Here is a 27,352-nt window from a genome sequence, read left to right on the forward strand (position 1 = left end):
CGAACTGGGCCCATATCCGCGGGCGTGGCTATCGATAGACTTAACACACACTCTGCAGAGGTTAGTACACTGTACCCTGCTACCTCTTGAGCACTGCGTTGGTTTTCCCTTGAAGAGGAAAGGGTGATGCAGCAAAGTAGCGTAAGTATTTCCCTCAGTTTTTGAGAACCAAGGTATCAATCCAGTAGGAGGCCACGCTCAAGTCCCTCGCACCTACACAAACAAATAAAAACATCGCAACCAACGCAATAAAGGGGTTGTCAATCCCTTCACGGTCACTTACGAAAGTGAGATCTGATAGATATGATAAGATAATATTTTTGGTATTTTTATAATAAAGATGCAAAGTAAAATAAAAGGCAATAAAAGTAGCTAAGTGTTGGAAGATTAATATGATGGAAAATAGACCCGGGGGCCATAGGTTTCACTAGTGGCTTCTCTCAAGAGCATAAGTATTACGGTGGGTGAGCAAATTACTGTTGAGCAATTGATAGAATTGAGCATAGTTATGAGAATATCTAGGTATGATCATGTATATAGGCATCACGTCCGTGACAAGTAGACCGACTCCTGCCTGCATCTACTACTATTACTCCACATGTCGACCGCTATCCAGCATGCATCTAGAGTATTAAGTTCAAACAAACAGAGTAATGCTTTAAGTAAGATGACATGATGTAGAGGGATAAACTCATGCAATATGATATAAACCCCATCTTGTTATCCTCGATGGCAACAATACAATACGTGCCTTGCTGCCCCTGCTGTCACTGGGAAAGGACACCTCAAGATTGAACCCAAAGCTAAGCACTTCTCCCATTGCAAGAAAGATCAATCTAGTAGGCCAAACCAAACTGATAATTCAAAGAGACTTGCAAAGATAACCAATCATACATAAAAGAATCCAGAGAAGATTCAAATATTGTTCATAGATAAACTTGATCATAAACCCACAATTCATCGGTCTCAACAAACACACCACAAAAGAAGATTACATCGAATAGATCTCCACGAGAATCGTGGAGAACTTTGTATTGAGATCCAAAGAGAGAGAAGAAGCCATCTAGCTAATAACTATGGACCCGAAGGTCTGAGGTAAACTACTCACACATCATCGGAGAGGCTATGGTGTTGATGTAGATGAAGGAAATATGCCCTAGAGGCAATAATAAAGTATTATATATTTCCTTATATCATGATAAATGTTTATTATTCATGCTAGAATTGTATTAACCAGAAACATAATACATGTGTGAATATATAGACAAACAGAGTGTCACTAGTATGCCTCTACTTGACTAGCTCGTTAATCAAAGATGGTTATGTTTCCTAGCCATAGACGTAAGTTGTCATTTGATTAACGAGATCACCTCATTAGGAGAATGACGTGATTGACTTGACCCATTCCGTTAGCTTAGCACTCGATCGTTTAGTATATTGCTATTGCTTTCTTCATGACTTATACATGTTCCTATGACTATGAGATTATGCAACTCCCGTTTACCGGAGGAACACTTTGTGTGCTACCAAACGTCACAACGTAAATGGGTGATTATAAAGGTGCTCTACAGGTGTCTCCAAAGGTACTTGTTGGGTTGGCGTATTTCGATATTAGGATTTGTCACTCCGATTGTCGGAGAGGTATCTCTGGGCCCACTCGGTAATGCACATCACTATAAGCCTTGCAAGCATTGTGACTAAATGAGTTTGTTGCGGGATGATGTGTTACGGAATGAGTAAAGAGACTTGCCGGTAACGAGATTGAACTAGGTATCGAGATACCGACGATCAAATCTCGGGCAAGTAACATACCGGTGACAAAGGGAACAACGTATGTTGTTATGCGGTCTGACCGATAAAGATCTTCGTAGAATATGTGGGAGCCAATATGGGCATCCAGGTCCCGCTATTGGTTATTGACCGGAGACGTGTCTCGGTCATGTCTACATAGTTCTCGAACCCATAGGGTTCGCACGCTTAACGTTACGATGACAGTTTTATTGAGTTTTGATGTACCGAAGGAGTTCAGAGTCCCGGATGAGATCCGGGATATGACGAGGAGTCTCGAAATGGTCGAGACGTAAAAATCGATATATTGGACGACTATATTCGGACTTCGGAAAGGTTCCGAATGATTCGGGTATTTTTCGGAGTACCGGAGAGTTACGGGAATTCGTATTGGGCCTTAATGGGCCATACGGGAAAGGAGAGAAAGGCCTCAAAAGGTGTCCGCACCCCTCCCCATGGTCTGGTCCGAATTGGACTAGGGAAGGGGGGCGCACCCTTCCTTCTTTCTCCTTCCTCCTTCCCTTCTCCTACTCCCACAAGGAAAGGAGGAGTCCTACTTCCGGTGGGAGTAGGACTCCCCCCTATGGCGCGCCTCTCCCCTTGGCCGGCTGCCTCCCCCTTGCTCCTTTATATACAGGGGCAGGGGGGCATCCCAGAGACACAACAATTGATCCTTGAGATCTCTTAGCCGTGTGCGGTGCCCCCCTCCACCATATTACACCTCGATAATACCGTTGCGGAGCTTAGGCGAAGCCCTGCGTCGGTGGAACATCATCATCGTCACCACGCCGTCGTGCTGACGAAACTCTCCCTCAACACTCGGCTGGATCGGAGTTCGAGGGACGTCATCGAGCTGAACGTGTGTAGAACTCGGAGGTGCCGTGCGTTCGGTACTTGATCGGTCGGATCGTGAAGACGTACGACTACATCAACCGCGTTGTGATAACGCTTCCGCTGTCGGTCTACAAGGGTACGTGGACAACACTCTCCCCTCTCGTTGCTATGCATCACCATGATCTTGCGTGTGCGCAGAATTTTTTTTGAAATTACTACGTTCCCCAACAGTAGAAGCCCTCCGTGATCAATGCCCCCTCCGGCAGGACGCCGGAAAAGTCCCCAGGATGGGATCTCACGGGTACAGAAGGTTGCGGCGGTGGAATTACGTTTTCGTGGATGCTTCTGTTGGTTTGGGGGTACACAGGTATATATAGGAGGAAGAAGTAAGTCGGTGGAGCAACATGGGCCCCACGAGGGTGGAGGGCGCGCCCAGGGGGGTAGGCGCGCCCTCCTGCCTCGTGCTCTCCTGGTTGATTTCTTGACGTAGACTCCAAGTCCTCTGGATCACGTTTGTTCCGAAAATCACGTTCCCGAAGGTTTCATTCCGTTTGGACTCCGTTTGATATTATTTTTCTGCGAAACTCTGAAATAGGCAAAAAAACCAGCAATTTGGGCTGGGCCTCCGGTTAATAGGTTAGTCCCAAAAATAATATAGAAGTGTATACAAAGCCCATTAATCATCCAAAACAGAATATAATATAGCATGAAGCAATAAAAAATTATAGATACGTTGGAGACGTATCATACCCACACCACGGAACCCATGGCCTCGCGCTCCCATTCGGGTGGACCAACGGTGTTCCGACAAAATCGATCTATTGCCATCACACTCTCCCAGCCACTCCGACCAACTCCCCTTTGGGGTAAGTCCTGGGTGGCCCCGATGTCAACCCATGACATCCAACGGCCACCGTCGTGGCAAAACAATAAACGGTCCCAAACGGGGACATGTGCACATAACCAAACTCGGGCTCACAAGGCTTATGTCCGCCTACCTGATCAGGGTAGCGCGCGCCCATAACCTTCCCTCGTTGGAGGCACCGGCGAGATGCATGACAATAGACCGCATTAGGGTCTTCCCATAAAGGCAAATGCGGCTGCACTGGTCAGCTCGATTTGGTGGCACCATGACTCAGCCAACAGTTGTTCAAATTCAGTATTATCCGGTTAAACTTGAATGCAATAAGCTGAGTCATGTTAAAATAACATGATGCAACTACAATGCATGAGCATGATATCAACATAAGCATGGAGGTGCAACATGACCATCGAGCATAACCCCAATGAAGCATATAACCAAAGGAGCATTGCATAAGTATATCACTACACATGAGCATAGCACTGCATGACCACTAGCATCAGAAACAAATATCATGCAAGAACATAACAAGAATGCTAACAAGTAAGCATGTAACCAACTACGTGCAAAGGAACATGCACCGCAACGGTACTGGATAACAGACTAAGCATGCACCAGAACGAACATCACTACTACCAGCATATACTACTATTACCGAGCATGAAATGTGAAACTGATACTAACAAGTAGTACAAGGTAACAAGATGCATCGGGACATAGCATGAAGGTGGACATGAATCCATGAACCTAACCGAAACAACGACAGTAGCAGTAAACAAGCACGCAGTTAACGGGTAAACATTTATTAAATATTCAAGTAGAAACCATGACTACTGCATGGCTATCATGCAAGTGGATGTTATGGCTTGCCTGGGGGTGACGGGGACTCCGGGGAGAAGTGAGGTGAAGCCACGGAATGAAACGCCAGATGTCTTTCTCTCTCGAAGGGGGCTGATTAGAAGCAAGGAGAAAATGGTCATTTTCACTGTGGGACCACATAGTGAAAATGATACCAACAGAAAGATCTCGACGAGATGAGGAAGTGGGCGTTGGTTTCACCTCGACCGGAGTTACGGTCGCGGAGTTATGAGGTGTAGAAGATGAGGGACTAATCTGTGAATATTTTTATCACCAACGGGTCCCTGAGAGGAAAAACAGAAAACACATTTACGAGAAATACATCTTCGCAGTGGGAAAGCGCATTCCCAGCCAAAGAAGACCCGAAGTATGTTTTCCACAGGTGAAAACGTATTTGCTGAGAATACACTTTCACTTAAACACACGCGGGCCCGGGCTGAGTCAACGCTTGAGAGACTTACAAGCGGGGTCCACTTGTCCTCTCTCTCTCCTTGTGCGCCTGTCTTCTTCTTCCCCGACGCAGAACAGGGGAGAGGCAGGGGAGTGGCGCGGCGAGGGGCCCGGCCGGCTCCGGCCATCCCCGGCCGGGGCAAGGCCACCGGCGGGCGCGGCTCGGCCTACCGCCTCTATCCTTGGAGAGCGGCCGCCGGGGAGGCCCGGAATGACGGCAGCGAGCGAAGACAAGAGGAGACAGAGGAGATAGGGCGGCGGCGGTTGGCGACGATGCAGGGGGGTCTCCGTCAAGGTTGAGTAGGTGGGGCGGGCCGCGGGAGTGAGGAGGAGATGCAGGTGGCGACGAGAGGGAGTGAGGAGCGCCAGAGGGCTCGGTCGGGGTGGTGGCAGAGAACAACGACGACGACCAAGCTCCGGGAGGCGCGGCCAGAGGGACTCCGGCGACGAACTGGTGGGGTGGGGAGAACCGTGGGAAGGAGAGGGATGCAGTGGAGGTGGCTAGAGGAGGAGAGGAGGCTCGAGCTCGTCGGAAACAAGACGAACTCCGGCGAGGTCACGGCGGTCCGAGAAGGAAACGATGAGATGTGGCGATTCCGGTGATGAAATGAGGCGAGGGAGGGGATGGTGAGGTGCGGAAGGAGTCGGGGCACTCTTATATAGCCGCGGGGAAGACTCTAGAGAATCACGGGCAAGCTCAAGCCGGGCTCTAATGGAGGACATCGGCTGGACGTGGCACGGGCATGGCGTTTGCGGCGCATTTATGGCGAACTAGGACGAAGCAGAGGCATAGGGTGACGCAGTCGAGCACGGGGGAGCTACTAGACATGGATGGAGGTCGACAATGAGGGAACAGACGAGCACAGTGCCGAGGTCTTGCCAGAGCGCGCTGTTCGGCATGTCTACCCCATGGTCACCGCGTGAGCTAGCGCCAGCGGTGCACTCCTAGCGGCAAACCATGTCATCTGGATAGGGCGTGCTACAAAGAAGGCCGTAAAGGAAGGAAACGAGCACAGGGATACAGGATGAGACCACAGTTAGCAACAAACCAAACAAACAGCAAGGTGTTTGATATCTTCTGTGGTTCACATGTGTGGAGTTAGACTCATATCTTTGGCACAGCTTGATCAATCACTAAGATGATGCTGATTTCCAAAAATGAGCTTAAGAGGAGAGGTTTAGAGGGCACTTGCTGTAGAAAGTGCCAAAATGGCCAGAATAAGAGATGATGAAGTAGCACTCACATAAGTGCTGGGAATGAGCTCAAATTTGGCATGGCCCGATGATTTGAAGATATGAAGATGCCCAAAAAGTTTCATGCCATTTGGATTAGCCGAACTAGCACTTGCTTCATAAAGCATCTCTCTGTACAGAATCTTGGAAAAATTGCATTGGGTGAATGGATTAATGAATTGAGCCAAAACTTGGTGGAGAGAGTTGGTAAGGATAGGATACTCTTATGGTAAATTTTCAGCTTAAATTAAGCAATATAAAATATGGTTGCTTCACAAACTGAAAATCTGACCAGAAACCAAGATTTGGAGCTGGGCTCACATAAATGAGTTACATGAGCTCAAATTTGGTGGAGAGTGATGGTTTGACCAAATTAAGGATGTGGCAAAGTTTCATCTCATTTCGACATGTCTAGAATATACTTCCTTCACAAAGGCTTCCCTCAGACAGGAACTTTGAAAATTTGCTCATGAATATTTACTAGCCAAATTGAGTTGAATTTTGGCATGGGGCAATAATATGGACAGGAAAAGATGTCCAAAAAGTTTGGAGGCAATCAAACAAATATAAATAGCACTTGCTTCACAAAGTGCCATTTAGGGCAGAATAGGAAAAGAATTATTGGTGGATGATTTTTGAACATGTCAATGAAGGGTTTTGCCATATTTGAGGAAGATATGACCCAAAAAAATATGAGAATTATTTGGGAATTTTTGGAGTGACAAAAATATAGGTTGCTTTACAACCTAGGGTTTAAAGGGTTATTCCTTTAATGAAAAAGGAATATTCCCAAGAAAAAGAATATTGGATTTGGGCCAAGGATGAAAATGATATGATCTTGGGATGATGTTGAGGATAGCAAGCCACTATAAAACCTATGAAGACATGATCTTCCCAAGTTTCAGAACCACATAGCAACAGAAAAGCAAATCAAATCAAGAAATCCAAGAAAATCATCAGAAAAAGAAAAGGGCAAAATCCAGGGTGTTACACTCGCACACTCCTCCACCGCCCGCCTCGCCACACCACGCCTCGTCACGACGCGCCGCGGGTTGCGGGAATGAGCCGAGCCGAGCCGAGCTCACACCTACGCGCTTATTTTTGCCAGTCAGAACGGAGAGTTTTCTGACAGCTGGCCACAATCTGAGACGTCGGATCCTGGGCTGTCACGGACTCGGACGTGGGTCGAGCCCATGTCTCTCCACGCGGCTGCGCAAGTGTGCGGTGTCTCCTAACCCTAGCCGCCACGAACAGATCACATCTGCTCCACGCGCACGCCCACCATCGTTCCTTTGTTGCTGCTGTCGCTGATGACTCCATCCCGTCCGCCGCGTACACGGTCGACGGGAGAGCAGGTCTCCGAAACCCCGCCCCTCCGGTTCCTGTACAGGAGAGGGACGAATAGGTTTTTGGGAAGCCACTACGCGACTGCTCGCCTCCGATCCACCACTTCCTCCACGTCCGTGTCGTCTTCATCATCACCATGTCGTAGTCTGACGCCGACCGTCTCGAGGCCGACAAGAAGGCTGCCGAGGACGCCGCTGCTGCCACCGCCGCCGCGGCCTCTGCATGGCCCACTGGAGGGTATAACTCGTTTATCCCGCTCCTACTGTTTTCTGTTTTACCTATGCTAGCGTTATACGTAGATGTATCAGCCATTAGCGTAGCATGTGCTCGCGTGATTCAATATCAACATGTTGTTAATTCTGTCAATGGCATGCTAGTGATTTATCTTTGGATTAAATTAGTCAAAAAATTGCTTATTTACTCAGTAGGGCATTCTCTTCAATGCTGGGCGCAATTCCTATGCTCGTGGCTACATCTCCATTGCCGGCGACGAGCTCTTGCATCGGCCAGTTGCTTGTTCTCACCGGCCATGGCGGATCTTGTCGGCCCCATCACTTGCGGCCACACCGATGCATCTCGTTGACGATGGGCGCTACTCCGCTGCTCATGACCCACGTCTCCGCCAACAACAGCGATGCTCCTCGACGCCACCACACGCGGCACCGCCGACGTACTGCACATCCTGCATGGTTAAGCATCTCGCCACTGTTGTGTTACTCCGATGCGCCTATACACTAGGGTTCAGCTAGACGACTCAATCAGTTGTTCTGTGAATTTTTGGTGTGTGGCTTCAGTTGTAAAAGTGTGAACAAAGGCAACTTCATCTAGTTGTAAAAGCCTGCATCATCTTGTTGTGCTACCGCCAGCAAGATGCAAAAGACGAAGATGAGTTTATGTTAGGAAGATGATTCAGATTAGAAACTGAAAAGGCAGGGCGTGGAACGTGGGAAATGGTGGGCTGCTTTAAGATTCGTATTGCCACGTGTCAGGCAAGGAACCGGGTCTCCCATTTGGTTTCGTACGACCTGGTCTTATAAGATTTTCTTCCCTTGTCCACTGGGAATCATATCGGGGCGTGTTTGTTTGCCTGCATGAGGCCCAACCAGGCCCGCGCGGGAAGAAAACGGCCTGTTTAGTTGGCTGCATACACTGTTGGGCCTGCATGGCACGATGCTTAAAGCCCTACTGGGCCTGGCTCCCCGGGAACGCTCGAATCGGCAGTTTCTCCAGGGCCAGGCCCGAGCGGTGCACGTGGGCGGCAGCGGCTGCACACGCGCGCCCACGCTCGAGAAGCCACGTTGCTTCCCGAAGCGCCGGCAGTTATTAGCCTCACCGCCCCTCAGCGCTCCCTCTCCCCACTCTTCCCCACTCTCCCAACTCTCATCGGCGGCGGCGGATCGGATGAGAGCAAGAAGACCACCGGACTCCATCACCGGCGAGCGGATCATCACCTAGCCCGCGGCAATGTTGGTAAGCACTTTTCTATTCGTCATGCACTACTTTTTCGCATTCGACCCGGCGGTAGATTCGATCCACGGCGGAGAGGGGAATGGGGAATAGAGGTAGATAAGCATGGCAGTTCATACTAGTTCATACGAGTTCATACTAGTTCATGCAAGATCGGAATAGAGGTAGATGCGGATGGAGTAAAGGGGGATTGGGGGTACACAACAGACACTGGCTAACCGTGGCGGCCGTTGAGGCGTGCAGAGCGGCGGGTCGAGTTGCTGGCCTTCATATTCTTGTCCATCGCCGTGCGGGGCGGCGGGTCGTCGTCGTCCTCGGCGGAGTCGAGGTTGATCTGCCAGGTACGACGGCCTGGCTCCGGCGCCCTCACTGGCATCTGCACCGGTTCTTCCTCCTCCTTAGGCTCCCCACCGATGACCGCCGCCGGCACGATTGTCGTCTCCCAGTACACTGCGGCACGGCGGTCATTAGGAGCCCAATAGTTCTTGTACTTGGACCACCTCTTCCTCTGTTTAGCGTCGTCGGATACGGCCTGATTCATGGCCCAGTGAATGATGTCGACTGCCATCATGCCCTTCGCTGGGTTAGGAATCAACCCGTGTGCAGTGGCCCTCATGAGCACTGCATCAGATTGAGCCAAAGTTCGAGCACATCTCCATGGTGTTCTCGAACTTGGTGCAGTCACCAGCCGACCACCCGAGAAAGAAGGCCCTCCAGCCCATACCCCAAGGGAAGGGGTTGGCGTTGGAGCTGGAGCTGGAGCTCATGGCGATGGAGAGGAGGAAGGTTGATAGTGAGAGAAGAGAGGGGGTGGGTAAGTAGTGGTGGTCAGGGTGAGTAAATATAGGCGCGATGGAGAGGACGAAGAGTGACAATCATGTCGTTTTAACCACATGCTCTTCAATAAGCCATGAACTAGGTGCTGTGCCTGACTCCATGAATTGTATGCAGATCGAGGAAAGCAATGAGATGTGCACAGAGGTGCTCCCGGCCGTTGAAAATAAGGGCAAGCAGCCGGTTCATCCAATGCCCGAGGTGGTGCTGCCGCCCACTGCCGAGGAAGAACCGAAGACACCAACGGTTGGCGACGACGAGCGCATGGAGGAGCCCCCCAGCAGCAAGCGCCGCAACTACGGCCACTACCATGAGGAGGGTGGCCCAACTCACTTCTACAAGATCATCCTTGCGCCGAAGCTTGAGTGCATCCCCATGCCCCTGGACTTCACCAAGCACTTCGTCGCGGTGCCGACGGAGTTCAAGCTGAGGAACAACACCGGCTGCTCCTGGAGGGTGACAGTGAAGCTGATGAACGACAGGGTGACCCTGGATCAGGGTTGGGCCACCTACGGCGCCGTTCATCAGATCAAGATTGGCTACATGGTGACGTTCAAGCTCCTGACTCCCGACACCCTCAAGGTCATCATCTCCGACGACGATGGCATTGAGGTGGACAACAAGTGTGGAAAGCACGGCGAAGCCTTCGTCGCCAGGGACTAGGGCCGGGGCACCTCCTTCCTAAGTACTATCGAGTCTGCTTTATGGTTTATGCGTTGAACTGTTTGAACTATCGTTATGATGTGTGGTACTATGTTATCTGAACTATGCTGTTAAGTAGTTGATGCTCTGTTTATGCTCTGCTCTGCTTATGATGTGTGGTACATGGTTGTGCCGAAGTGTGCTGCCAAAGAGGTTACCACACATCAGGTGTTGCATACAACCAAACACCATGCCTTGGGTTTGTCCACTAACATGCAGGCAACTAAACACCAGGCAGTGTGGTTCAACCCATGCAGGCAAGAGGGCATGCAGACAACCAACCAACTTGCAGATGGTGCATTTGAGGCTGCATTTGCATAGCCAGGCCGAGTTGAGAAGGCTATGCAATGCAGCTACGAATACGGCAACCAAACACAATCATCATGGTATGTGCGCATCACCTGTCTGAAAACAGATCCGTGCATGCATAGTGGCCGTCAAATCCATCCAGTAAAGCCCGTTCAATGCTGAGCAGCCGTATCTTTAAGTCTGTCAAAGTCATCTCAAGCAAAGGAAAAAAGTCACACTTTCAGAGCTCCATCATGTCATGTTTGCCGGTCTATCTATCCAAGACACCTCTCTACGTACGTGACAAAAGCCGGGCACCATGTGTCCATCCACGGCCGTTGGATCGACGTGAAAAGAATATTTTGGCTCGCTAAGGAACGGTATATGTCTCCATCAAAGCAAAGCAAAAGCGTGGAGTACGTTGCTACGTAGCCAGCTAGCTATGGTTTGGATCCATTATCCCGTCTTCCGGTGGCATTTAGAGAAGCTAAGATAGTAAGCTGCCGTGCAGCCGATTATGACTAACAAAATGCCCAAATACACGTAATACGGTGGTTAAGCCTTAAGCGTGGTCCTGTCCTGTATGGATCGATGATTTTGGCACGATGGGCCAACGGACCAAGGAAAACGGAGTGTCTGGGAACACGAGATCACAAGGGACGTGAAGGTGAAGCACGTACGTGCAGGTGAAGCCTTAAGCCTATGCCGTTGGCCGTACGTGCAGGTGAAGCACGTACTACCATTCATCTATCTCCGCCCCGGCCCGGCCATCATCTCGACCGGCCTGCATGCGAATCATTCACGGATTATTGTTCCTCCATGCATGCGCACGTGGACGTGTCTCCCTCCCGCCTCGCCAAGAGCGGCATACCTGTCTCGGTGTCGATCGATCGTCCCGTCGTCCGTCCGTGCGCGCGTGCGATCGATCGGCCGGAACTTACCCGTTGCATGCTCGAATGCGTGAGTAACTGCGACGCGTTCGTTCGTGCGCGCTCGCTGAAGATGAAGATGGATGGATCATGGGTCGACCGGTCACCGTACCGGCGGACGATCGAACGCACCGGCAGTGGGGTCTCGGAGGTTTTAATTCCTTTCATGTGCGCTTGCTGGGCTGGGCTAGGCTAGGCTAGGCAAGCGGTGTAACAGCAGCGCCACCGTACCTGCATTGCACGCACGTAGCGTGCGGTTGCGCGTCGGGGTCGATCGCGGTCGCCGGCGGTCCCCCGGCCTCTGATGGTGCAGTGCAGTGCATGCATGCTTCTTCTCGTGCCTTCTCCAAGCTCTGGTTAGCTAGCTAGCTAGCTGTACGATCATGTATGTCTCGCCAGTCTGGCTGCACGCCTCCATGCCTGCTGCTAAGTTGGTATCATGAATGTGTCGGCCAGGCATTTGCTGCGAGTTTAGATCGACTCTGTTTGCGGCATGACACGTGTGGTTAGCTTCGATCAACGGTCGATTCCTCTCGCTGGCCCTCGTGCACAAGCTAGATAGAATCAGAACGCGCAGGTTCTTTTTGGTAGAAATAGAGGACCCGTTCATGGCAATGGCACCATAACTACTCTCGGACGATCGCACATCCAAACTGGCAAGGGAAAACAGGAGACCTATATATAACTTGTTGACGAGGCTAAGGTACGTAAGGGCCGTTCTGCTCTGTTCCAGTGTCGACACGTACACTCGATGGGCACCTCGACCCAGACCACCACGACTACGTGGTGAACAACACGCACGCACGCACCAACTTTCGAGCGCGACGGCCACACGGCTAAACTGTAAAGCAGCAGCTATAGCTAGCCAGCGCGTAGTAGGTCGATGGATCGCGCGCGTACGTAGTGCTCGATGTCGGATCCGTATCAACATGCATCACGCTAGCTTCACGCTCACCGCGGGCGCGCGCGCGCGCACTAACCCGTCCCGGTCGCGTCGATCGCCAGAGCAATCATCACGTACGGCGACGAGGAGAGAAAGGAAAAGGCAAAAGATCCCATTAACCGACGTCGCTCGCGGCCGACAGCGAGTGGGTGCCGACGGCGACAGGGGAGCGGCACGGCCGGCCGAACCGGCTGCACACATGGTTGGCCTGGCACGAGAAGAGGTAACGCAGCGCTCGCACTGCCGCCGCCGAGTCGCATCAATCTCCAGACTCCAGCCCTCGCGCGGCGCCGCCGTCCGCAGTGGCGTCGCATCCACCCCGTCAGCCCCTGCTCCCGGCCGCCGCCTCCTGTCATGTTCTTCGTTCGCCCAGGTGGCGCGTCATCCCTGCTGTTTCACTGCTTGCTGCCGCTGCCGCACCTTGTATGTTTCTAATTTCCTTTGTTTCCATTGATTTGATACTCTTTTGCTTCACCCAGGAGGCACTGGTGAAGCAAACCATTGATTTGATACTCTTTTTATCACATATTGTTCTTTGTAGTTTTTATCATGTTCGTATCTATTTTGTTGTATCGTTAAGCATTGCGTTTAAATTCTCAATTTTTCGTGCAATTGAGCCATATTTTATATGGGGTGTCTTTTGAGGTAGCTAAAAGCTTTATGAACATTAAGTTTTTCCCTCCGGGCGAAAGTAGAATTAGGTCCGGGGCTTACTCCAATCCTGGCTCTGTCACTGAGTGTCGTCCCTGTCTCGGGATCTAGAGGAGGCCGGACTACGGAGATCCGGGGGCGTGGGCGGGTGACGGTGAGCTGCACGGACACGCACGCACGGCGCGTTCCCATGCAGCGTGCATGCATGCGCCGGCATGGGTGGGTGCGAGCCGTGTCGTCGTGCACGCGACCGTCTACTCGGGGGCAGCGGGTACTGGCAGGCAGCTCGGCCATCCCATGCTTTGCTCCACCTACACTCGACATAAGCTGGCCGGCCGGCCGGCCTCTTCCCCCTTCCTTTCCTTCAACCGCACTTGTACTTCTATCACAACCGATCTTGATCTGCTGCTACCTAGTGGCGATCCCGCTGGCTCCGATTTCCAAAGAGTTGGGAATCTTGCTGCTACCCAGTGACGTCGCATTTTTGCAAATTGCAGGCACAAAGTGAAGTGTTGCCTGGCTTGCTCGGTTGACCGGCCGCACCTGAAAAAAACAGCACCACTAGTATGAACGTATCACTAGCTGGTATAGCACAGCACTCCTACTTCGTAGAGTTGAATGATCACGCTAGCATTTTTTTGGCTAGAGTTAGTTCAGGGTTTGAATCTAACTCTAAAGTTAGAGTATCCAAACAGGACCAAGGAGAGAAAAGAAAGCTATGGTGGCTGCCAGCACCACTGGCCGGATTCCCGGGAGAAGAAGTCCAAGATAGTACGTACCATGTGTACCGTGTACGTACGTACATTTTTATTTTGAGAAATGTGTACGTAAGTACATGGAGCCAGCTAGCGTGCGTGGGCTCAGTCCCTGCCTGCCTGCCTGCCCGCGACACTCGGACGTGCCCCTGCGTCGTCGGCGCAGCCAGCAGCCCACTACTCAGACACGACACATCTGCCGTTTGTTCCATGCAGTTTACTCATGCAAGCCGGTGACCCAGAGGCCAGAGTGTAAAACCAGCAGCAACAGGAGCAGTTTTCCTCTCAAAACCAGACAGCAGCGCCGTTTTCTCAACGCCCGAATTGATATAGGGGGGCACGTCTACCCAGGCCTGCCGGCCGGCCGCAGACGGTGAAAAACCGGGAAAAGTAAAAGGGTCTGTCTAGCACACATCTAGATGTGACATACTTATGTCACATCTAAGCTCCTGACACATCTAGATGTGGTCTATTTTTTTGTCCTAATTTTTTTGTTTCTTGTTGCTGCATTATATATTTGTGGGAGCTTAGATGTGACATTATTAAAAAACATTTAGATGTGAATTAGTCAAACTGAAAGTAAAACTGTCCGTGCAGTGTGCCAGTACGTACGAGAAGGATGCAGCATGCAGGCTGCGAGTAAAACTCCGATTTTTTTATTAATAATAAGTAATAATTCTGTAATTACCAAACTGGTAATTGACGAGCGAAAATTATGAAAATAGTAAGGACGCAGTCCTTAATGGCGTCCAAGTCTGGCCGCTGTTACTAACCACATCCATATGTGGTCGCTATTGTTAGCAGCGTCCCAAGTTTCGTTATGGACCAGCCCAAATCCCCCTGAAGCGGCTATCCCAAATCTCTGTCAGCTCCTCGCCGCCGCAAATTGGTGACACCGCCGCTATCCCTCACCTGGTAATGGTGCTCCTGCAGCCTCCCTCGCCGCCCTCCGCTCGCCGCTAGTCCCACTCCCCAATCCCTCACACCTCTCCCACCACGAAAACGACTCGCCGCCGCGGCTACTCCCGTCCGAATCCGGCCTCCTCCACTGCATCCTCCCCACCAAGGACGGTGTGCCCAGTCTCCCCGTCCACGCTCGCCGCTGCATCCGGCGATGCTGACTGCGACCGCTGCGTCCGGCGACGCTGACTGCGAACGCCATCGTGAGTCCTCTCTCTCCACCCATCTCCCTGTCCTAATATGTGTCTGTCATGCGAATTTGGAAGAAGTGAGAAATCATCAGCTAAATTAATTCACAATTGGACTTAACTGAAATCCTTTCGTAGCTGATGAATTTACAATTAGACTAATGCTTCACTGTATTTGATAATCCTGAAGTTGTGGTGGTCTGTTCTGAATAATCAAATTTGATTTAGGTGGTTTATCATCCAATTTGATAGAAACAAACATTGTGTTATGAATACAGGATTTGATTTAAGCTGGTTTCTCATCTAATTTGGCAGAAGGAAGCATTGTTGGCAATGGATACAGCTGGGCGTTTCAGTGATTTGTTATGGATGCCTCACAACCAGCACAAAATATCAAAAGCTTGGGAAAATGTGAGCATCCTATAATTTGCATCTAGTCTGTTAGATTAATGGTTGACTTGAGACTAATTCTTTTATATATTGACACAGCCTGACAATTGCTTGAATGTGCGGTGTCATCGTGTTGGCATCCCATTTGATCCTTTGTGTAGCTCAGCTTTAGAGAACCTGGGTTTTTACCAGATTGCAATGATGAAGAAAATCAATGTCAACAAATATTTGATATCGGCATTGGTCGAGCGTTGGCGGCCTTGAGACAAATAGTTTTCACTTACCTGTAGGTGAAATGACAGCTACGCTGCAAGACATGAGTTGTTTGTGGGGTTGCCTATCCGTGGTAAACCACTTTATTGGCAAAGCTGATGCATCATGGTCTGAGTTAATTGAGAGGTCACTTGGGATTCCCGTAGATGAACAACACATGAAGCAAAAGAAAAGGAGAAAATGCGATGACACCATTACTGTGAAGAATTCACAATACTCTTTAAATCTGGATAAACTCCATGAACGCTTTCATGTGCTGCCAGATAATCCATTGGACTGAGAGATTAATTGGCATGCTCGAGCAATTGTTCTAAAAATACTTGATGATGCTGATTGGTGATTTGCTAGAGTGCCACTAATGCATTTTTGGATTGTAGAGTTTCACTATCTAGACAGGGTGATGCGACAATTTGGGTTAAGACAGACAATTCCACCATGTCATCCACGTGACGAGGTAGAGGTACGCAAATTGCGAAAAATTAAGCATTCTGCAAGGAAATCACATAATTGGGAAGAAATCCATGCCAACTATGTTGAAGAATATAACCGAGTTCAAGCAACAGTAGTGCTAGAGGATATTTCCTTCGATCTAGCTACTTTACTTGACTACAGACATTGGTTCCAACAAAACGGTATGTACACGGTTTTCTTTGATTCCCAATGCTTAGGAGGACTCGATAAACCTATCCCATATCCTCGAGATAGCATCGAATGGACTGGCTACATGCCTAGCGGTCCGCCACTGGCTCGCATTGTAAGTGTGCAAAACTTTCACTGTATTTTTTTCGTTACAGTCACAGTCTCTTGATTTAATATTTGTTTTGTCACTTTTTGCAGGGCTTACGTGAGATAAAGAATGTTGCATGGGGAATCAAATGTGCTACAACTCGTGGTTGCAAGAAGAAAGGAAAATATGTACTGAGGTCCTGTGTAGAAAATTTGATGGATCTCAACTTTGAGCCTAGGCTGCAAAGCATGCTTGCTGAGGCTAGGTTACCTCTGAACATCGAAGATATTTCATCTGATGATGAGGTTTCAGATATTGCTCACCCACCAAGCCCTCCAAAACAGAGCAACTGTGATGTATTTAATGATTGGATATACTCATGGAGAGGTTTCACAACATACCTTATGGGCGGGGATGCAATGGAAGATGGAGGAACGACAACAGAAGATGTGGGTCCGTTGGCATCGTATCATGTTTCCAGATATCAATCAAGGAGTTCACTTCGATTAATAATCCGAATGGGACAACATAGTGCAGCCTTTTTTTCATTTCTTTCTCTATGGCATACCAGGTTGTAAACGTTGCAGGCTATGTTATATGAACTGGGAAGTGGAAGTCCTCATATAATGCAATCCAGGATTTAATCTTAAGTTTACTTGTCCTATCGTACTACATCTGTTTCAGTTGGTGCCACAGTAACTTGATTACTGGGCCGAATGAAAGCATGGGGTAAATTATTGCAATAGTAGTGTTGTTTAATATTACTTGTAATTTTATCAAGGCACTAAACAAATCTGGTTGTATATAGAGTTCACATGTCACCCCATTACAGAAAACAAACGAAATAAATTGGGTACATCAAAAAGGCAAATGTTCTATATTCAGGAGCTTATGTGCGCTTCTGTTGATTCAACGAATTTCCTTTAGATGATGTGCTCTTCCCTTGACTGGACTTACATGCGCAAACTGCAGGTCTAGATGATCGTAATGACGAGCGGCCGGTGAGACAACGCAACTCCTTGATCGATTGGTGATGTCGGCGGCTGGAGCTTGCTAATCGCACGGCGAGATCAGGAGCGACGACTGCATGTGTACTAGGGTTTGCAGATCACGAGTTACTTATGTGTATCAGAGAAAAGAACGAGGAAACCGAATCACATGGCTGGACGTCGTCCATAACAGCGTCCATGTGTGGACACACTTAACAATGGAGTCCAGCCTTGGACGCTGCATTTCATAGCGTCCTTCCTATTTCCACAATTTTCATCGGTCGTTTACCAGTTCGGTAATTACAAAATTATCAATTACTATTCATAAAAAAATCGGAGTAAAACTTGTTGGCCTCGGCTGCATGCAGCCAGCGTCTCTCATCATTCTTCGCGGCATCATGCATGCAGTTTCTTGGATGGATCGTGCTTGCTGATCCGTGGAACGAAGCCTCGCCCGATTCCATCATCATCTCTCTCTCTCCGTAGTAGGGCGGCAGCAGGAATCGATCAGGCACATGCGGCGAAGCATATTTTCTAGACAGTGCCCCCGGGGAGGGAGGTGCGTTGTATATTCCGGGTGGCGCAGGAGTTGTATATTTCACGCAGCTGCTGACTTGCTTGCATGTGTACTATCCCGTCGATCGGCTCTAATCCCAATCACACAGCCGCTCACTTTTTTTAGCATCCCTGAAGAGCTTCATAAAAAATTGAGAGTTATATCCCAGATTCTAGTTTTTTGTGAAGCGGCATATCGTGGAGCTATCCTGTTTGGCCTGTATTTTCTGAAGCGGAACTGAATTTTAAGGAGCAGAGCAGTCCCAAACAAGCTCTATGTTGCTTCACTCCTGCGCCCCCTTATTTACTCTCGTATTTACAACCCCGTGCTTAGAATGCAATTAAGCGAGGTCCACGCTTTAGTTTCTTTCGTCGGCTGATGATCAATTACCCTGCAGGATGTTTGTTGCTTCATGCAAACACTTGAGGATCATCAAGGGTTCCGAAGCCATCGGTCTTGGTCAGTCTCTTCACCCAAAATTCTCTTACAATTCAATAGTTATATTTTATAATTCTAACCCCCATGGGACTTTTTTTGTTCCAGCGCCAAGGTTTAAGGACAAGTACATGTACAAGAAAAGGAGTTAAAGATGGGGGCAGTAAGAAGAGGACGACAGAGAGGGAAGGGGATGGGTCGACAGGAGCAAAGCGGATCAGTCGAGAGTGACTATGGTTTGGTCTGGAGTAGGGTATATGTTTTTTTTAGAAAAGGAGGAGGACCCCCGGCTTCTGCATCTGGACGATGCATGCAGTCACTTTATTAATTATTCATACAAGACCTTACAAAGTGATACAACAGTACGACTAAAGCCACCGTCTAGGCAACATCTGTCGCTACTCCTATCCAGTTGATGAAGGGATGCTGATAGTCTGGGCCTAATACCAAACAGACCTCGCAACCAAACCTAACATCCAAGACCTGAGGTCCCAACCAGGACGCCTGCCGGGTATGGGGCACCCACCGGTCCGGCACACTTCTCAACCAGGACGCCTGCCGGGTATGAGGCCGCCGCAGCCACCTGCCACCAATCCATCTTCAGTGTTGTACTGCTACATCCACCTTGCCCGGCCTCTCTGCCATCGACGCCACCATGACGCCAGACAACGTCACCCTCCTGCGCGAGTCCCTCGCCACACATCGGACGCCGAGTCTCCACTGCGCCACGCCGCCGAGATATGCCACCATTAATCTGTAGGATGAAGCACCACTCCACCAAATAATCCGTCCACTAGTCCCTCGAGCCCGTGCACACCTCCAAGAATGACGCCACAAGAGGGAAGTGACACAAAAATGCCGCCGTCATCCGATCTACTGATCTAGGGTTTCCTCCGGAGGTAGCAAATAGTGGCCTGGAACTTCTCAACAGCGATGCCTTCAACAAGGGAACGACACCGAATAGTGCCGCCATCGCCTGCCTCGGCAGCAGCCGCTAGCAGGTCTTCACCCACATCTGTTCCAATGGCCTCCATCAAGCTTCTTGTGCACGGATCGTCCAACACCGCGGCCGCCGCACCGCCCATCGCGAGTCCACAGCCGCCGACACATCCTCCGCCGTCCCGGGGCCGCCGCCCCGGGATCCAGCCCTTGCTGGCCGCCGAGTCCTGCCGTCGCACGCCCGAAGCGCATCGGACCGGGACGCCGCCGACCGCGACCAGGCCCCGGCCAGATCTGGGAAGAGGAATCAACCTCCAGCGCAGCATCTAGCCACGCGCCGGAGCATCCAAGCGCCGCCAGCCCCCGGCCAGCGCCCGCCACGGAGCCCCGCACCCCTAGGTCGCCGTGCCCGCAAGTCCAGATCGAAGCTCCTGCAGCCCTCCTCCAGCCGCTAGATGCTCCCAAGACGAGAGGGAAGAAGAGACCTAGGGGAAACGCCCCGCCGCTGCCGTCACTGGAGCCCGCCCAGGCTTCGCCGGTGGTGCCTCAGGCGGCGGCGCGACGAGGGAGGAGAAGGGGAGGGCGGTGGGTGTCGCTGGGAGTCGCCCCCCGTGTCGCCAGAGGAGGGCGACGCGGGGGTTGTAGCAAGAAAGAAGATGCAGAGGCACTGAATACTAAAAGTAGGGTATATGTGAGGTCGAACTGGGTTAGCCTCGGCCAGTCCGACGTGGCGGCCACGTCCGGGCATGTCCGGACCGTCCCATATCACTACCAGAAAATCAGCTTAGGCCGACGGCCTCATCTATGCCGACGGCCCCCATCGGCATAGATAGACCTATCCCGACGGCCTAGGACAGGCCGTAGGCGTAGAAAAGCCGTCGGCATACGTCTATCTATGCCGACGGGGCCGTCGGCATAGATGAGGCCGTCGGGACCGTTTGAGATACGCCTACAGGGCCCGTCGGCACAGCCTAGGCCGTTGGCATAGCCCAGGCCCACCTACCCGGTCAGCGCTAACCGTTTGACGGCGTTGAACCTACGCCGACCGGAGGTAACGGCGGCCGTCGACATATCTATGCCGACGGCTATGCCGTCGGCATAGAGTTGCTGACATCACCGATCCGCGTCGTCGACACGTCATCGATCCGAGCGAGGGGGGGCCGTTGTGTGGCAGAGATATGCCTACGGCATAGCCGTCGGCATCGGCCTGGCCCATGCCCCTCTGCCATGTCATCGATCCGTGTGCCATGCCACGCCATCGATCTGTGGGACTGCACCTTCGTGTGCGCATAGCTATGCCGACGGCTTGCCGTCGGCATACATTTATTTTATTTTTATTTTTTATTTTTACTTTATTTTAGTTTTTATTTTTCCATAAGATAATTATGCCTTATCTAAAAAAACATACCCCGATGGTATATCGATTGCCCCCCGTTACGAACGTCGCTGTCGCCGTGTCACGGAGGGGGGAAACAGTCGACACGGAGGGAATTCGGGGTGTAGCTATGTCACCGAAACATCGCACGGGTCCCGATGCATATGTGAAAGTGTTCAGGCATGCGTAGACGCCCGTCTTGGGGCTCCGCGGTGTGGCCCCCCTCCACGCAAGGCAGTGCCGCCATCACTTGGAGGGGGCCAAACCCCGGAGACGCGTGCCGCCTCTTCGGACATGCCACCACACACCGTACGACATGTATGAGGTCCCGGTGCGATGCTCCGGCGGCATTGCTACCCCCCAGGGGCCCCGTCCCGCCTAACCCTGTAGCGTTTGACCACAGGATCTAGCCCTTTGACTTTGCACGGACAGGCTTTGACCAGTGGACCTATCCACCCGGTTGTGTTAGGTCAGCCCATAGGAACACTTTGGAGCAACATCCGGGCCAGACCCACAGCAAGATCCCCTCCGTGTGGACCCGACGCGTCCATTTCCCCCCTCCAGGTGCCGGCGACGGCGCCGTCCGTGAGGGGGGCACATCCCGGAGACGCGTGCTGCCTCTTCAGATATGCCACCACACCGTATGGCATGTATGAGGTCCCGGTGCGACACTCCGATGGCATTGCTACCCCCAGGGCCCCCGTCCCGCCTAACCATGTAGCGTTTGACCACGTGATCTAGCCCTTTGACTTTGCACGGACGGGCTTTGACCAGTGGAACTCTCCACCCGGTTGTGTTAGTTAGCCCATAGGAACACTTTGGAGCAACATCCGGGCCAGACCCACAACAAGATCCCCTCCATGTAGACCCGACGCGTCCGTTTCCCCCCTCCAGGTGCCGGCGGCGGCGCCGTCCGTGAGGGGGGCACACCCCGGAGACGCGTGCTGCCTCTTCGGATATGCCACCACACCGTACGGCATGTATGAGGTCCCGGTGCGACACTCCGATGGCATTGCTACCCCCAGGGCCCCCGTCCCGCCTAACCATGTAGCGTTTGACCACGTGATCTAGCCCTTTGACTTTGCACGGACGGGCTTTGACCAGTGGAACTCTCCACCCGGTTGTGTTAGTCAGCCCATAGGAACACTTTGGAGCAACATCCGGGCCAGACCCACAGCAAGATTCTCTCCGTGTAGACCCGACGCGTCCGTTTCCCCCTCCAGGTGCCGGCAGCAGGTGCGTCCGTTAGGGGGGCCACACCCCGGAGACGCGTGCCGGCGTTTGCAACTGCCACAACACTTCCACACTTGTGAGAGGCCGCCTACGCAAGATTTGGAGGCATGCTAGCCCCCGGAGGCCGCCGACCACAGTCGTAGACACGCAAAGAGCAATCCGCGTAGAGGTAAGTGTTCAGATACTTCTCCATCACCAAAAATTATGAAAAATTACCATCAGTCCTATAGCACATGTGCCCACGTAGTGTAAAAAACTCATGATTGTATCGTGCTCCGAGTATTTAATAATATTCACGCCGCATCGTTACCGCAGAACGTCTACTACCGTGTCATTGCCGTCCGTGAGGGGGGGCACACCCTGGAGACGCGTGCCGCCTCTTCGGACATGCCACCACACCGTACGACATGTATGAGGTCCCAGTGCGACCCTCCGGTGGCATTGCTACCCCCTAGGGCCCCCGTGCCGCCTAACCCTGTAGCGTTTGACCACGGGATCTAGCCCTTTGACTTTGCACGGACGGGCTTTGACCAGTGGACCTATCCACCCGGTTGTGTTAGGTCAGCCCATAGGAACATTTTGGAGCAACATCCGGGCCAGACCCACAGCAAGATCCCCTCCGTGTAGACCCGACGCGTCCGTTTCCCCCTCCAGGTGCCGGCGACGGCACCGTCTGTGAGGGAGGGCACACCCTGGAGATGCGTGCCGCCTCTTCGGACATGCCACCACAACGTACGGCATGTATGAGGTCCCGGTGCGACGATTCGGTGGCATTGTTACCCCCAGGGCTCCCCTCCCGCCTAACCCTGTAGCGTTTGACCACGGGATCTAGCCCTTTGACTTTGCACGGACGGGCTTTGACCAGTGGAACTCTCCACCCGGTTGTGTTAGGTCAGCCCATAGGAACACTTTGGAGCAACATCCGGGCCAGACCCATAGCAAGATCCCCTCCGTGTAGACCCAACGCGTCCGTTTCCCCCCTCCAGGTGCCGGCGGCGGCGCCGTCCGTGAGGGGGGCCACACCCCGGAGACGCGTACCGGGCGTTTGCAACCGCCACAACACTTCCAGACTTGTGAGAGGCCGCCTACGCAAGATTTGGCGGCATGCTAGCCCCTGGAGGCCGCCGGCAACAGTCGTAGACACGCGAAGAGCAATCCGCGTCGAGGGAAGTGTTCAGATACTTCTCAATCACCAAAAATTATGAAAAATTACCATCAGTCCTATAGCACATGTGCCCACGTCGTGTAAAAAACTCATGATTTTATCGCGCTCCGAGTATTTAATAATATTCATGCCGCATCGTTACCGCAGAACGTCTACTACCGTGTCATCGCCGTCCGTGAGGGGGGCACACCCCGGAGACGCGTGCCGCCTCTTCGGACATGCCACCACACCGTACGGCATGAATGAGGTCCTGGTGCGACGCTCCGGTGGCATTGCTACCCCCCTAGGGCCCCCGTCCCGCCTAACCCTGTAGCGTTTGACCACGGGATCTAGCCCTTTGACTTTGCACGGACGGGCTCTGACCAGTGGAACTCTCCACCCTGTTGTGTTAGGTCAGCCCATAGGAACACTTTGGAGCAACATCCGGGCCAGAACCACAGCAAGATCCCCTCCGTGTAGACCCGACGCATCCGTTTCCCCCCTCCAGGTGCCGGCGGCGGCGCCGTCCGTGAGGGGGGCCACACCCCGGAGACGCGTGCCGGGCGTTCACAACCGCCACAACACTTCCAGACTTGTGAGAGGCCGCTTACGCAAGATTTGGCGGCATGCTAGCCCCTGGAGGCCGCCGGCCACAGTCGTAGACACGCGAAGAGCAATCCGCGTAGAGGGAAGTGTTCAGATACTTCTCCATAACCAAAACTTATGAAAAATTACCATCAGTCCTATAGCACATGTGCCCACGTCGTGTAAAAAACTCATGATTTTATCACGCTCCGAGTATTTAATAATGTTCACGCCGCATCGTTACCGCAGAACGTCTACTACTGTGTCGTCGCCGTCCGTGAGGGGGGCACACCCCGGAGACGCGTGCCGCCTCTTCGGACATGCCACCACACCGTACAGCATGTATGAGGTCCTGGTGTGACGCTCCGGTGGCATTGCTACACCCCCCCGGGCCCCCGTCCCGCCTAACCCTGTAGCGTTTGACCACGGGATCTAGCCCTTTGACTTTGCACGGATGGGCTTTGACCAGTGGAACTCTCCACCCTGTTGTGTTAGGTCAGCCCATAGGAACACTTTGGAGCAACATCCGGGCCAGACCCACAGCAAGATCCCCTCCGTGTAGACCCGACGCGTCCGTTTCCCCCCTCCAGGTGCCGGCGGCGGCGCCGTCCGTGAGGGGGGCCACACCCCGGAGACGCGTGCCGGGCGTTTGCAACCGCCACAACACTTCCAGACTTGTGAGAGGCCGCCTACGCAAGATTTGGCGGCATGCTAGCCCCCGGAGGCCACCGGCCACAGTCGTAGACACGTGAAGAGCAATCCGCGTAGAGGGAAGTGTTCAGATACTTCTCCATCACCAAAAATTATGAAAATTTACCATCAGTCCTATAGCACATGATTTTATCGCGCTCCGAGTATTTAATAATATTCACGCCGCATCGTTATCGCAAAACGTCTACTACCGTGTCATCGCCATCCGTGAGGGGGGGCACACCCCGGAGACGCGTGCCGCCTCTTCGGACATGCCACCACACTGTACGGCATGTATGAGGTCCCGGTGCGACGCTCCGGTGGCATTTCTACCCCCCCTCCCCAGGGCCCCCGTCCCGCCTAACCCTGTAGCGTTTGACCACGGGATCTAGCCCTTTGACTTTGCACGGACGGGATTTGACCAGTGGAACTCTCCACCCGTTTGTGTTAGGTCAGCCCATAGGAACACTTTGGAGCAACATCCGGGCCAGACCCACAGCAAGATCCCCTCCGTGTAGACCCGACGCGTTCGTTTCCCCCCTCCAGGTGCCGGCGGCGGCGCCGTCCGTGAGGGGGGCCACACACCGGAGATGCGTGCCTAGCGTTTGCAGCCGCCACAACACTTCCAGACTTGTGAGAGGCCGCCTATGCAAGATTTGGCGGCATGCTAGCCCCCGGAGGCCGCCGGCCACAGTCGTGGGCACGCGAAGAGCAATCTGCGTAGAGGAAAGTGTTCAGATAATTCTCCATCACCAAAAATTATGAAAAATTACCATCAGTCCTATAGCACATGTGCCCACGTCGTGTAAAAAACTCATGATTTTATTGCGCTCCGAGTATTTAATAATATTCACGCCGCATCGTTACCGCAGAACGTCTACTACCGTGTCATCGCCGTCCATGTGGGGGGCCACACCCCGGAGACGCGTGCCGCCTCTTCGGACATGCCACCACACTGTACGGCATGTATGAGGTCCTGGTGCGACGCTCCGGTGGCATTGCTACCCCCCAGGGCCCCCGTCCCGCCTAACCCTGTAGCGTTTGACCACGGGATCTAGCCCTTTGTCTTTGCACGGACGGGATTTGACCAGTGGACCTATCCACCTGGTTGTATTAGGTAAGCCCATAGGAACACTTTGGAGCAACATCCGGGCCAGACCCACAGCAAGATCCCCTCCGTGTAGACCGGACGCGTCCGTTTCCCCCCTCCAGGTGTCGGCGGCGGCGCCGTCCGTGAGAGGGGGGTAGCAATGCCGCCAGGTGTTGCGGTGGGCCCTCCTACGGTTGTGGAAGCGTGGTGGCACGCGCAGGCACCCGGCATGCGGCTCCGGGGTGTGCCCCCCTCACGGGCGTCGCTGCTGCCGTGTCCCGGAGGGGGGAAATGACCACGTCGGGCCGACACAGAGGGAATCTTGGGGTGGGTTGGGCTGGGACGGTGTTGGGAGGTGTAGCTATGGGCTGGGCTATGACAACCAGGTGAAAAGGTCCACCGGTCAAACCCCGTCCGGTGAAAGTCAAAGGGCTAGATCCGGCGGTCGTCTGTTTCAGGGTTAGACGGGACGGGGTACCGAGGGGTAGCAATGCCGCCAGGTGTTGCGATGGGCCCTCCTACGGTTGTGGAAGTGTGGTGGCAGGCGCAGGCACCCGACCGCGCGGCTCCGGTGTGTGCCCCCCCTCACGGGCGTCGCTGCCGCCGTGTCACGGGCGTCGCTGCCGCTGTGTCACGGGCGTCGCACCGGGTCCCATACACACAGTAAACTAAAAATCTAAAAGATGTAATAATTCAATTTATTAAAAACTCCGGCATTCATCATGGAAAACGTACTATCACGGTGAAACCTTCAGTGCCCGGGCACCGGGCCGGCTGCCCGGGCACTGAAAGTTTCACTGTAATTGTACGATTTCTTCATATAAGTCTAATGAATACCGGTGCTTATGACGTATGGATTAGTGAACTATTTAAACATGTCAAATTGCTTGTCCATCGGCGAGGTGGGACTATTTTTTCAAAAAAATTGGTTGCCATCTATGCCTACGGCCTTGCCGTCGGCATAGGCCTCCTATCTATGCCGACGGCCTGGCCGTCGGCATAGAGCCACCCTTATCCACTCGACGGCCCTCTCGCTGCCAGGTGGGACCATGCCTATGCCGACGGCATGGCCGTCGGCATAGAGGCACCCTTATCCACTCGGGCCTCGCAGTGGCCACTCGTTCAACTGCCCCTTCCTCAACCACTCCTCCTCCTACTCCGACCCACGCCGCGCCGCCGCCCGACCCCGACCCCCACCCGCGCCGCCGCCGCCACCGGATCCCGACCCGCTGCGCTGCCGCACCCTCGTTCTAGTCCCCGCCGCCGCCCTATCCCGATCCACGCCGCCGCCCTCCATCGCCGCCGCCGTCTTCCCCCTCCACCCAAGCCCCCCTCCACCCGCCGCCGCCCTCCATCGCTGCCGCCGTTCGCCCCCCTCCACCCACCGCCCTGGCCGCCCCCTCCACTCGCCCCTCATCCGCCCCCTCCACCCACCGCCCCGGCCGTCCCTGCGTCGATGCCGCCCGGGCTTCTTGGCCCAACCGCCTGAGTGCGGCACCGGACGGCCGGAGCGGTAGCCTGGCCACGCCCGCTGCCCCGACCCGCACCCCCTCCGGCGGCCGTCGTGTGGTGCTACTCCGGCCGCCGTCCCCTGCCCCGACCCGTACCCCCTCGCCGCTCCCGTACTGCCCCCCTCGGTGAGCTCCCCCGCCACCCTGCCGCTCCCTCCCTCCCCCCCCTCGCTGCTGGTGTCGCTGCTGTTTTTTCTTTTTTTGCTATTGTTTTTGTAGTTAGATAGTTAGATAAATAGATAGATAGTTAGATAGTTAGATAAATAGATGAATGGATGGATAGATAGATAGCTAAATATATATTTTCTGTATGTTCTTTTTCTTTT

The 27,352-nt window shown here is 52.9% G+C and overlaps 1 pseudogene; it reads left to right on the plus strand.

Moving 5' to 3' along the window:
• Nucleotides 1-14,826: 14,826 nt before the first annotated feature.
• LOC109759931 (serine/threonine-protein phosphatase 7 long form homolog) lies at nt 14,827-16,235 on the plus strand (annotated as a pseudogene).
• The last annotated feature ends 11,117 nt before the right edge of the window (nt 16,236-27,352 follow it).

The sequence above is a fragment of the Aegilops tauschii genome, chromosome 5 (assembly GCF_002575655.3).
Source record: "Aegilops tauschii subsp. strangulata cultivar AL8/78 chromosome 5, Aet v6.0, whole genome shotgun sequence".
In the NCBI taxonomy this organism is placed as follows: Eukaryota; Viridiplantae; Streptophyta; class Magnoliopsida; order Poales; family Poaceae; genus Aegilops; species Aegilops tauschii.